We start from the raw sequence: 12,566 nt of genomic DNA on the forward strand, positions 1-12,566 counted from the left end.
CTAATGCATAGTGAAAATATATTTCTCCAAGTTAATGCCATCTTCCACTGCATAAACTATTATAATGCGCTCCCCATTTGGGCTCCATGGTTTGCCCAGTCCATCTTTCCCACAGCCGCCAAAGGAATCCTGATAGTCGGTTAATGAATATTTATTAAATACCTACTATGTGCCAAGCGCTGCACTAAGGAAACAAAGGAAAAAAAAAAAAAGATAGTCCCTAGCCTCAAGAAACTCACAGTCTAATAGTGAATCTGACTTACTTTCTGACATGTTACTCTGCCCATGCATAATCAGTCAGTGGTTTCCTGTAGCCTCTAAGATAAAATGCAAACTTACTAGGCTGCTATCTGAGGTTATCTACAGTGTGACTATAAACTACCTTTCCAATTTAGATCAGTTCCAAGTGTTAGAAAATAGGAAATTCTCCATAACACGAGATGTGCAAGGTTAGAGACATTTCCACTCAAAATGTTCACATGGACCATTTGTGCCCAACTGGTAGTGGAGGCTTCCAAGTTCATACTGATCTGATCAGCAACAGTTGGACACATTGTACCTTGACCCCAACATAGTGATGTCATTTTGGTCCTCTTCAAGAATGAAGGCCAAGAACCAATCAACCCACCAACAATGTCCTACCCCCCCCCCCCGTGTCTTTGCACAGGTGGTGCCCAGTTTCCAGAATGCAATCCCTCCTCATTTCTGCTTCATTGAATCCCTCATTTCTTTTAAAGCACAGGTCTGGCACTACCCCCTGTACAAAGTCCCCAGTTACCAGCACTCTCTGATAATACTTCGTACCTACTATATATTTGCTCCTCTGTATACATATATCTCCCCAGTAAAATGTAAATTCCTCGTCTTGTTATCCCTAGTACCTAGCATAGTGCCTTGCACATAGTAGGCAATTAATAAATGCTCGTCGATTGAATAGAAAGCCCTCTAGCCCAGGAACAGGGGTCCTTTCTGACCGTGCCACTTAATAGCTATGAGGTCTTAGTATTCAGTTTCCTCCTCAGCAAAAAGCAGATGGTGCCTCCTTCACTGTTGGAAAGATCAAACTATTTTATAATTGTGCAAAGCCAAGGGATTCTTACAATCATAAAACATTCGGCTCTTATCAACATCTAACCATGCTGGCTAGAACAAATTCTCCCTGCCAAGTTCAGGGAAGGCCCTTGAGGCCCATAGAGTGACCACCCCATTCTCAGTTAGTGAGTTCTTTATGCCCCAGGCTGAGAACACAGAGCCCACACAAATGGGCATAGATGCTCATCGCCGGAATGGTCCAGAGTCACGCAAGACCCCTTGGGAGGTAAAGGCAGAAGGAATGAGGGGAATTCCTCATTGGTGCCACTGCTCATTTCTCCCTGCACTTCCCTGCCTAATTCCCCCATCTCTGTAGCCAAAGCTGGAATCCCCTCAGTCCCTTCCAGACAACACCATACCATGCAGCCCCATTACCATGGGCTCCTCTTTGCAATACTCCTTACCCTGTGCTGGGAGCTCCCTGTTTCATCCATGTTGTCCTACTGGAGAGGTAGGTGGTTCTGCTCTTTGCTACCCCATGACTTTAGGTGATTCATTAAACCTCTTGTGGTCTCAGGTTCCTCATCTATAAAATGAAAGCCTTGAGAGACAGCGAGGAACGAAGGAGATGGATAGAGAGCAGGATTTAAAGTTGGAGGTTGTGAGATCAGATCCTCTCTCTGCTGTTTAGCTGTTCAGAGGCAGCTGGGTGGCTCAGCTGGTAGAGCTTTGGGCCAGAAGTCAGGAAGACCTGAGTTCAAATGTGGCCTCAGGCACTTACTAACTGTGGAAACCCTGGTGAGGCACTGAATCTCTATCTGCCTCAGTTTCCTTAATTGAAAATGGTGTTGATAATAGCCCATACCTACCAGACATGTGAGGATCAAATGAGATGACATTTATAAAGCAGACTCCTGACACATAATAGGTGCTTGTTTCCTTCTTTCTTTCTCATCTATATCCTGTGTAACCTTGGACAAGTCACCTAATTTCTCTGGACCTTACTTTCCTCATCTGTAAAATGAGAGAGGTGACAGAGATTGTACTAAATGACCTCTAGGAAAACAGGCATTCTCTTCAGCCTCTTGCGGTTCTAGACCTTATCAATCCAGTGATTCCTAGAATCAATCACAAAATTCTCAAACATTGAATGTTAACTTTGAAAAACTTTAGAACTCTTAACAATGCAACAAGTAACCATGAGTCCGGAAAACTGAAGATATTACTTCCCTCCTGGCACAGAGGTGATGGACTTAAAGGAGAGGGAGAAGGGGAGGGGGTGAAAGGAAAGAGAGAAAAGGAGAGAGGGGGAGGGAGAGACAGAGAGAGACAGAGACAGAGAGAGAACCCCATGCCCCTCTCTGATAACTAGGCTGTTGGGCTATCCTGCTCCTCTCCATGAAAAGACCTAGAATTTTCTCTACAGAGTTAGGTGGTCTGCCATGTAGACTGGAGAGAAGTAGAGCCTGAGTTCTCCTAGTTTTGGGGCAAAAAGTACAAAGAGTCCCAAAGAAGCAGCCAAGAATCCAGAGCTCTGATCCAAGCTCAGCTGCTTATCCTCTCTGTGATCTTGGGACAAGGAGTCCTCAAGTTCTTCCTGTGCAAAATAAAACAGTTGGATGAGATGCTTGCTGAAGCCCCTTCCAGTTCCAAGGCTGAGGATTCCTATTGTGCTCATTAGCCTAGTGATATTTGTGCTGCAGATAAACCTGGGTCATGTCCAGAAAATAGAATCCGTTGTATAAAGTGGACAGTGCACCGCTGCAATGGAGATGAAGAGTGCAAAGGAAAATTCAAGTGCTGCCTGTACAGCTGTGGATATACATGCTTGGATCCCACTCAAGGTAATTCTTGAGGAGAGGGGAAAGGGAGGGGGATATTTGGGTACTTGTGCATGTGAGGCAGGTAGGCAAGGTACTAATCCAGGAGATTTAGAAAATGCTTCAAGGGATCCTGGGAAGGACCATCTACTCACAAACTGTCCCTTCCTTGGTTGCTCTGGGTCAGAAACTCCACCGATCAAAAATTATTGTCCTTTATTAAAATGAAAATCCCACTGAGAGGGGGAAAGCATAAAAATTGTTACCATCTTCTGCCATTCTCACCTTAGTGTAAATTAGTTTATTATGCTCTAACTAGGAGAAGGAATTTTTATGGGTAGGTGAGTGATAAAATAATTTAACCTCCCAAGATTATTTGGGAGAAGGGGAAAGAGGGAAGAGGTCTGATAACCAAAGAGCTATGGGTCCTCTCCTTGGGAAAGGTAGGGAAGAGTCTCTCTGTCTCAAACCCACTAGGGCAGAGAGTTCTCCCCCTTACCAGGGGTATACTGGTAAATGTTTAACAATGGGGTCTGGGGAGGGGGTGAACTGTATTGCTCCCCATACCCTTTTCCATTTAATCTGAATTATTCAGACTTCCTCCACCACTTTCTAGAGTCAATTGACAAAACAATAAATGAAGCCCTCATTTGTAGTTTGCCAATTTCCAAGGTGTAAATGTTCAAACTGCCAATTAACCCACTCCTCCTCCCTTTCCCAGAGAAGGACTAGATTTTTGGACTTCAGACTCTAGGATCAGGTGCTGTCCTCAACCAATCAATCCACAAGAGCATAGTAAGCCCCTATAATGTGATAGAGTGGAAATCAGATTAGATTGGGAATCGAAGGCCCTTGTTATTTACCAGCTGTACAAAACTGGTCTAATTACTTAATCTACCTTGGCCCCAGTTCCTCATCTGCAAAATGAGGCGTTTGGACTAGCTGGCCCCCCCAGGTCCCCTGGATCTGTGAACCTGTGATCCCACTCATCTGTGTACCAGGCATTGCGGTAGGCTCTGAAGATACAAAAACCCAAAAAGAGGAAATAATCTTTGCATGCATTATATTGGGGGAGGAGGAGAAACCAACATGTATACATGTAATAATATATAGAATAAATATCTGAAGAATAAATACAAAGTACTTAAATGCAAGATGGCTTGGCAGGGAGGGCGATGGTAGTTGAAGCAAGGTGTGCTGGAGTCAGCTCCATTGTTTTGAGAAAGCTGGTTGTTAAATTTATAGGGCAGCTAGGTGACATGGTGAATAGAATTCTGGACCTGGAGTTAGGAAGACCTGAGTTCAAATTCAGTCCTAGGCACTTATTAGCTGTGTGACCCTGGGCAAGTCACTCTATTTACCTCTGTTTCTGAATCTGCAGAATGAGGATACTAATAGCAATGCCTGCCATATAGTAGGTGCTTAATAAATGTTTATCGACTAATTTTCAGTGTGAGCCATTCAGACCTAGGAAACTGGAAAATCAGCAAATGTGACAAACTAGGGATTACCCCTATTTGAGAGGATTAGGAAAGGTCTGTGAAGGAAAGTCCCCCCTCCTCTGTAACATAAGGAAAACATCCCCCAACACGTCCCACTCCACTCATGACACAACTCTCTTCTCACTCAATGACCAGCTGCTTAAATTCAGTGCTGGAAAAAGTTCTAGGTTTGGAGTCAGAAGACCTGACTAGCTCTGTGACCTTAGACAAAAGCCTTCTATCAAGGTTTTTCCCAATTTTTGACCCCTCATCCCCTCCCCACCCTCATCACCATTATCCTCAGAGCTGTTTCCTAGCCTCCACACACTCCTTTCCCCAAAAAAGCTTATCTACAGAATCAATTTTGTTTCTGGGCATCAATATTTGAATGATTATAAACAGAAACAAAAACCAACTGTATTTTGATTTCTACGTCTTTGTTGTCTCTTCCAGTAAGATAATAAGAATAACGTTTATATAACTTGAAGGTTTACAACCTGCTTAACAAGATATTAACTCACCATAACCATGGAAAGGAGGTGCTTCTCATTTCACAGATGAAGAAGCAGAGATTGAGAGTGACCTTCCCAAAGTTACATACCTGCTAGCATCTGAACTCGGGTTTTTCTGGCTCTAAGTCTGGTTTTTTTTTCCCCACAGATTCTCCTAGCTGACATCCCTGTTTTACATTTTGACTAGAAGGTAAACAGCTTACAATTAAGGGCAACTTACCTTCATTGTTTTTGTAGCCCCAATTCCTGACCCATCGTAGACAATTAATAAAAATCCATTGAGTCACATAGAATTTTTTGTGGGCTAGAGGTTTAGGTCAGGGTTCATCGTTCAGGGTCTGGCAAACTTAGTGGTCTTTCATCGTCCCATTCTCTGATGTGTTTCCTGTCTCCTGGTGGTGGGGCTCCCCTTCAGATGTCTGCACCCTACCTCTTAACACAGGCAAGTGCAAGAAAAGTGTCAAGCGGTATTACTACAACCGGAAAACTAATCAGTGTGAGGCCTTCAACTATTACAGATGTGGGGGCAACGCCAACAACTTTTTAAAAATGAAGGATTGCAAGTTGTCCTGCATGCAGGTAAGGCATGGATCCATAGGCTAAAAACTGTCGTTCACTAGATTACTAGAATGATGGTGAATGTAACCAGGGGCTCAAGTCCATTTGCGTAAGACTCTCCTCACTGGTAGAAGAGCAACTGGCCTCTGGAAACGCACTATACAAGGTTCTATTCCAAGTGGGAAGGGAGGGGGGACAGAATGGGGCAACAGGTTAAGCAGAAAAGATCCCCAAGGTGGATTCGGCTTTAGGGAAGGAGAGAAAATACAACAGCCTGAGAAGGTGCCTGGGAAGATGGAGGTTATAAAGATGGTAAGTGGGCCAGCACAGACCCTGGACATTCCCATCCTGGACCAAGCCTCCAACTCTTACTAGCTGGGTGACAACAAGCAGTCACTTGAGCTCTCTGAGGCTCAGTTTCCTCATCAGTAATGTCTAAATGATGCTACTTGCATGATTTTCCCTCCCCTGGCTGTTAGGAGAAAAGTACTTTGGAAACATCTACATCCTCTAGAAGAGTGCATGGGTCCTGTGGCCGTCTGTCTTCTAGGGCTGCAGTCATGGAAATAATTGATAAATAAACCCGACCCAGTGAGTGCTGCCAACAAGCCCTATGTCCAGGAAGAATGTGGTTCCTATTTGTGGGTCTGCAGCAGCCTGGACCTATTATCAGTTCCTTTGAGTTGATAGACTTAGCCTGGACCACCCACCCATGACTCCCTTCTTCTGCCTCAGATCCCAAGGAAACAGATCAGGTCCTCAGGGGCCACACCCCACAAGCTAAGACTGGGGAAGCCCAGGGACTCATTCTTTGTGTGACCTTGGGCAAATGTCCTTGTCTACATAGAGGAACTCAAATACACGGAAAGGACTTTGAAGGTCGTTTAATCTGATACCTAGGTGAAGTAGTAATCTGATCCCAAAGGAATAGTGATTCAGTTTATACATAAATGACTTTAATATGCTGCTTTTCACAGTGTCCCAGCTCTTAGCATAGTGCCTGGCCCATAGTAGGTGTTTAATATATGTTTTTTGACTGACTGACTGGCTGACTTACTAAGGATAGGAAGTTCACTACCACCATAAAAAGCCTCAGTTTCAATCTCAAGGGTAGCAGTGGCAGGCTACTCACCTGCCGTCCTTCACTCTCAACACATGACCAGCCCATCTTCTTGGTTCCCATTCTTCTGAGTTCCTTGTTGGTTATATGTTGCGTGGCCTGCTCATACCCACCATGCACCTTGCTATTGGCCTCTGGGGAGTGTTTACCTCTAGTCCTTTAGAGGCGGTAGTATTCCAACTGAGGAAATCGGGGGAGAGGGAGGAGGAAAGATAAGAAAAAGGAACTTACAAGATGAATCTCCAATTCCCAGCCTGTCAGAACATAGTCCTTGAAGAAGATTTGTTGTTGTTCAGTCGTGGCCAACTCTTTGTGACCCTATTTGGAGTTTTCTTGTCAAAGATGCTGGAGTGGTTCGCCATTTCCTTCTACACCTCATTTTACAGATGAGGCAAACAGTGACTTGCCCAGGGTCACACAGCTAATAAGTGTCTCAGGCCAGATTTGGACTCAGGAAGATTAATCTTCTTGACTCCAGACTTAAAATCTTCACAACAAATATCTCTGATAAAAAGTTAATATTCAAGATATGTAGGAAATAGACATAAATATATTAGAATGAGCTATTCCCAAGTGGTTAAATGATCAAAAGATATGAATTTGATACTTTTCAAAGAGGGAAATATAAACTGTCAATGACTGTATGAAAGAATATTTCAAATCACTAACAAAGAAACGTCCACGGAAACAACTCTGAGGTTTCACCTCCTTTTCATCCTATTGTCAAAGATGAGGAAAACTGAAAAAGGTGAATGTTTAAAGGGCTCCAGGAAGACAAACACTAACACTCTGCCAGCAGCACCTTGTCTTGGTCCAACCATTGCAGAAAAAAATTGATCATTTTGGTAGAAAAGTCACTAAACTGTTCATATTCTTTCACCCAGCGATACTGCTTAGAGGCATAGACCATTAAGGGGATCAAACCAAAAAGGAAAGTACATCCACACATGTATATGCATATATCATATAGTAGCATCCTTTATGTATATACATGATATCTATGACATAAAACACATACTTTATATATAAAACCTTTCCTCAATATATGTGTGTATATTTCCTTTATATGTTTTTATTTTATTTTAATACTATATTTTATTCTCCCCAGTTACATGTTAAAACAATTTTAACATTTTTTTAAAGTCTTGAGTTCCAAATTCTATCAATCCCTCCCTCTCTCCTTCCCCTCCCTCCTCCCTGAGACAGTAAGCAATTTGATATAGTTTATACATGTGCAATCATGTAAAACATTTCCATGTCAGTGATTTTGTACAAGAAGACTCAAATAAAAAAAAGAATGAAAGAGAGAAAGAAAGTAAAAAATAGCATACTTCAGTCTGTATTCAGAGAGTATCAGTTCTTTATATATATATATGCATATATATACTTATGTATATTATGTAGTAAATACCCACGTACATAAATTATATATATGTATGTGTATATAGGATAGATATCTATCTATATGAAGCACAAACACATATATAGTATATATATATATATATACTCACACACATATGTATGTGTGTATATGCACATACATGTGTGTGGTAGATATAGCTATAGATATAGTTATCAGCAGTTTTTGTGGTAGCAAAGAATGGAAACAAAGTGGGCACCATTGATTTGGGAGTGGTTAAACACACTATGGCATAGGAATGTGATGGGATACTATTGGACTATGAAAAGGCACAAATGTGAATAAGTCAGGAAAACTTGAGAGGGCTTATCTGAACTGAAATGACACAAAGTGAAGTGAGCAGAACCAAAAGAACATTTGCATGATGACCACAGTCACAGAAAGGAAAACCAGACTGAAAAACATGAGCATTTTCATCAATGCAGTAAGTTTTCATGACCCCAGCGAACCTCTGGTGAAGCCCATCACCTTCTTCTTGAATCTGTTGGCCTCTATCCAGCCCCAACTAAAATCCCACCTTCCACAAGAAGTCTTTTCTGATCCCCTTAATGCTGGTGCCTTCCCTCTGAGATTATCCTCAATTTATCCATCTATAGTTTGTACATAGTTGTTTGCATTCTGTCTCCCCCATTAGACTGGGAGCTCCTTGATGACAAGAACTATCTTTTGCCTTTCTTTGTATCCCCAGTACTTGGCACAGTGCCTGACACACAGTAGGAATTTAATAAATGCTTTTGACTTGACACAGAGGTGGTTGACTATAGATACAGAATGGTGCATACTTTGATTTGTTTTGCTTAGCTGTATTTCTTTGTTGTGAGGGAAGGTTCCATCTGGGGTGGAAGTTTAGAATTAAAGGCCAATCAATCTATCAATCAACATGGATTAAGCATCTCTTATGTGCCAGGCACTGTGATAAGTTCTGGAAATACAGAAAAGAGACAAAAGACAGTCCCTGCCCTCTAGGAGTTTACAGTCTAATGGAAGAGATCACATGCAAACAAATACAGACAAGGCAAGCTATATACAGAATAAATTGAAAATAATTAAAAGTGATATATGGAGTGGTATAGGGAAGTAGGAAGGGGAAAGGAGAATTATGCCTCCCATATGTTGGGGGGAGTACATTTGCATATTTGTGATTATATCTTTTGAAGTAAATATTTCTATGTAAAAATTAATGTGATTGTTGATGGCTAAATGGAACTGGGGAAAAGGAACCATAACCCTTCACTTAGAGAACCTTGATATCCCCAGATTTCTTCAATGATACCAGAGAATACTGGGGGTGGCTGAAATGTATCATACTTAGCCTTAAGGCAAAAGAGGCCAAGGTAGCTAGTGTTACATTTAATATGCACATGTGTGTATGTAACATAGCTACCTCAAGCCTCACTGCCTGAAAACCAGGTAAGTTAGATTTCACCCCAGGGTTCCACAGTACCCTTAAGAGGATAGAAGGGTTGGTATATAAATGTAATGGAAGACATTGTGTTCTGTATGTTCTATAAGAAATGATGAGCAGGCAGACTTCAGAAAAACCTGGAAAATTTTACATGAACTGATGCTGAATGAAGTGAGCAGAACCTGGAGAACATTGTACACAGCAACAGCAGCATTGTGCAATGCCCAGCTCTGATACACTTAGCTCCTCTCGGCAATGCAATGATCTAAGACAATTCCAAAAGACTCGAGACGGAATACGCTGTCCACATCCAGAGAAAGAACTGTGGAGCGTGAACGCAGATTGAAGCATATTATTATCTCTTTTTTTTCTTCTTTCTCGTGTTTTTTCCTTTTTGTTCTGATTCTTCTTTCACAACATGACTAATGTGTAAATATACTTAATATGATAGTACATATATAGCCTTAAATAAATAAATAAATGCTTTTAAAAGGAAAGAGAGGTGTCACAGCTCTCTGCAAATGGCTTAAGTCCTGACCAAAAGTGTTCCTCCTATTGGAGGGAATGGTCCTCTGCACCCTTGTTCCATTAGCCACAATCAGATTTGCTTTTATTAAAAAAAATTATTTCAAAAGATAAAATCACAAATATGCAAATTTATTTCCCCAACATGTGGGAGGCATAAACCTCCTTATGCACCTAAACCACCTCAGTTTCTGGGAAGGGGAAGGAGAATAGATTTATAGTTTATCTCGAGGCCAATGGAGCACAGTCCCAATTCCAAGACCAAAACCCTGCTTGGGCGCTAGTCTCACATCCCCTGGCTTCTTAGGGCTTCCATGCCAAGCTGGTTGCCTGTACCATCCTGCCTGCAATCCTGGCTCCACTGTCATCATGAGTCAAACTCCTGGGTCTTATGAAGATCATCACCAGCCCCTGAAACTGAGGACAGAAAACACAGGACAGAAATAAATATCTCTAGGTCTGTTTCTTGGAACTGAGTAAAAGAGAGAGAGAGCAAGGGAAGGAAAATCCTTTCCCTCTCATTTGTTCAATTTATGGTACCCAGGCTATGAATGAACTGAGATCTTCACTCTCTGGACACAGCAGAGAAGATGTTATAGTAGAAAAAAGGATAAATGGATTGATTTTGCTAGTTTTCAAGAAGCAAGCAGCCTATCAAAAGAGGCTCCACCCACCTATGTGGTAGGGGATACAGCTGGCTCCATGTTGGGCAAACTGGGCATGCTCAGACAAACCCAGGTTACATGTATGATATGCTATGATATATGATATGACATGATATAATGTGATATGACATGATATAATTAATATAATATGTTATATAATATAATAAATATTAAATAGAATATAACATGACATGACATGACATGATGTGGCATGACATAATATAATATAGTATGACATAACATAACGTAACATAACATAATGTAACATAACATAATATAATATAATACAATACTATATTACATTATATTACATTATATTACATTATATTATATTATATCATATTATATCATATTACAATATCTCCTCAGACATTACCTCATTTCCCACTTGGCTGCTTTCTTTGACTTCTCCACCATTCCCCCATACAGGGTACCTCCCCCCTTCCCCCTCCCCACCCTTTACATCTTTCTTTTGTGTTGCAAATTCCTTGAGGGAAAGAGTTGTGTTTCTTTTTCAACATTTGTATCCTCCATGTTTAGCACAGTACCTGGCACATAGTAGGCATTTATGATGTTCATTGACTTTTGTTGAATATATATATATATATAATACACACATATATACATATACATACATATATACTAGATATATATGTACATGCACTCATATGTAAAATGAAGATTAGAAACCATTTCTTTCTTCTCCTTTACTCTCTTTCATTTCTCCTTCTTGTTCCGAGTTAATTTTATAAAATCTTTTTCTTGTCTTTTTCTGGCTTGGTGAGATACTAAGAGGACACTCCATCCCCACGCTACCTCCCTCAATTTTTCTCGGAGCTCTCATTTTGCTTCTCTGAGGTCGGAAAGACTCAATGTTTCTTGCTTTTCTGCCTAAACAGCAGCTAAAACAAAGCCTAGCAAAAGCAATCCAAGAAGACCAAAAGAAGAGCAACCTAATTGCTCTTTCCCGTTATAACCAAGTTTTGCCAGGACTTTTCAGCAGTGGTTATAGTAAACAATAATAGTGAGGCTCAAGTAAACTAGGAAATGTGTGGGGGGCATACATTTCCCAGAGTCCTCCAGTTTCCATTTTCCATTTTCCTTTTCTTCTTAGAAAGCTGAGAGTTTTCTTCAGCTTGAGATAGAAGACATGTCCATTCAAACTCAATTCAGAGGTTTTCCTTCTGAGTAGCTTAGGGTTGCTGCACACTACTCCATAGCAACAAAGTAGGAATGGGACTGAAAGTCATTCCAGGAGCCCTGTGGGGTCCCCATCAGGGGAGCACATGCTGAGGAGCAGATGGAGAGGAATAGAGTGGGAACCACAGGATTCAAAAACAACCGGGCGAAACAAAGGTGCCAAGTCAGGAAGTATAGCTACCCCAGCGAGGTACAATGGGACCGGGGGGGGGTGCTGGAGATGGAGCTCAGAAATGCGCAAATGCTGCAAATTGGGGTTTGATTTAGTGTTTTGTTGATTGTCTAGACTTCAGAAAGTGATGAAGAAAATGTATATAATGCAGAATAAACTTCAAAGTATGTCTTTCCTGCCCCCAAAGAGTGATTGTTAAATATTTACCAGCATGTCCCTGAGTGGAAGCCAACACCAGCACTTTCTCTGCCCTCATTCCCTCAGATTGGTTGTGGAGGGTTCTCTAAATGAACTTGCTGTATCTTTTTCTTTTTATGCCTCACCTTTTGTTACTGTTGTTCATCCTTCATTCTTGAAGAGAACCAATGACATCAGGAGGGGGATGTCTTGACTTGCAAGTGACTTGGATTTAAGTGAGGCAGAGCTGTGCAAAGTCACCAGCCTCACTTGCTCCTCCAGAGCCACCTGAAGTCCAGTGGCCATTGACTGGGAGGAGTGGAGGGAAAGGGGAGTCAATCCAAATGGAACAGAGCCTGGAGCTTGCTTTGTGAAATCCTGGGCTACTAGATTGTTTCATTAAGGCTTGTGACCATTTAAGAGAGAATTATGAACTTGTGGTAGCAGACTGAAGGAAGGGGGAAAGGGGGAAGTTGTTT

Source organism: Vombatus ursinus, unplaced genomic scaffold (genome assembly GCF_900497805.2).
Source record: "Vombatus ursinus unplaced genomic scaffold, bare-nosed wombat genome assembly UNPS02014599.1, whole genome shotgun sequence".
Taxonomy (NCBI): domain Eukaryota; kingdom Metazoa; phylum Chordata; class Mammalia; order Diprotodontia; family Vombatidae; genus Vombatus; species Vombatus ursinus.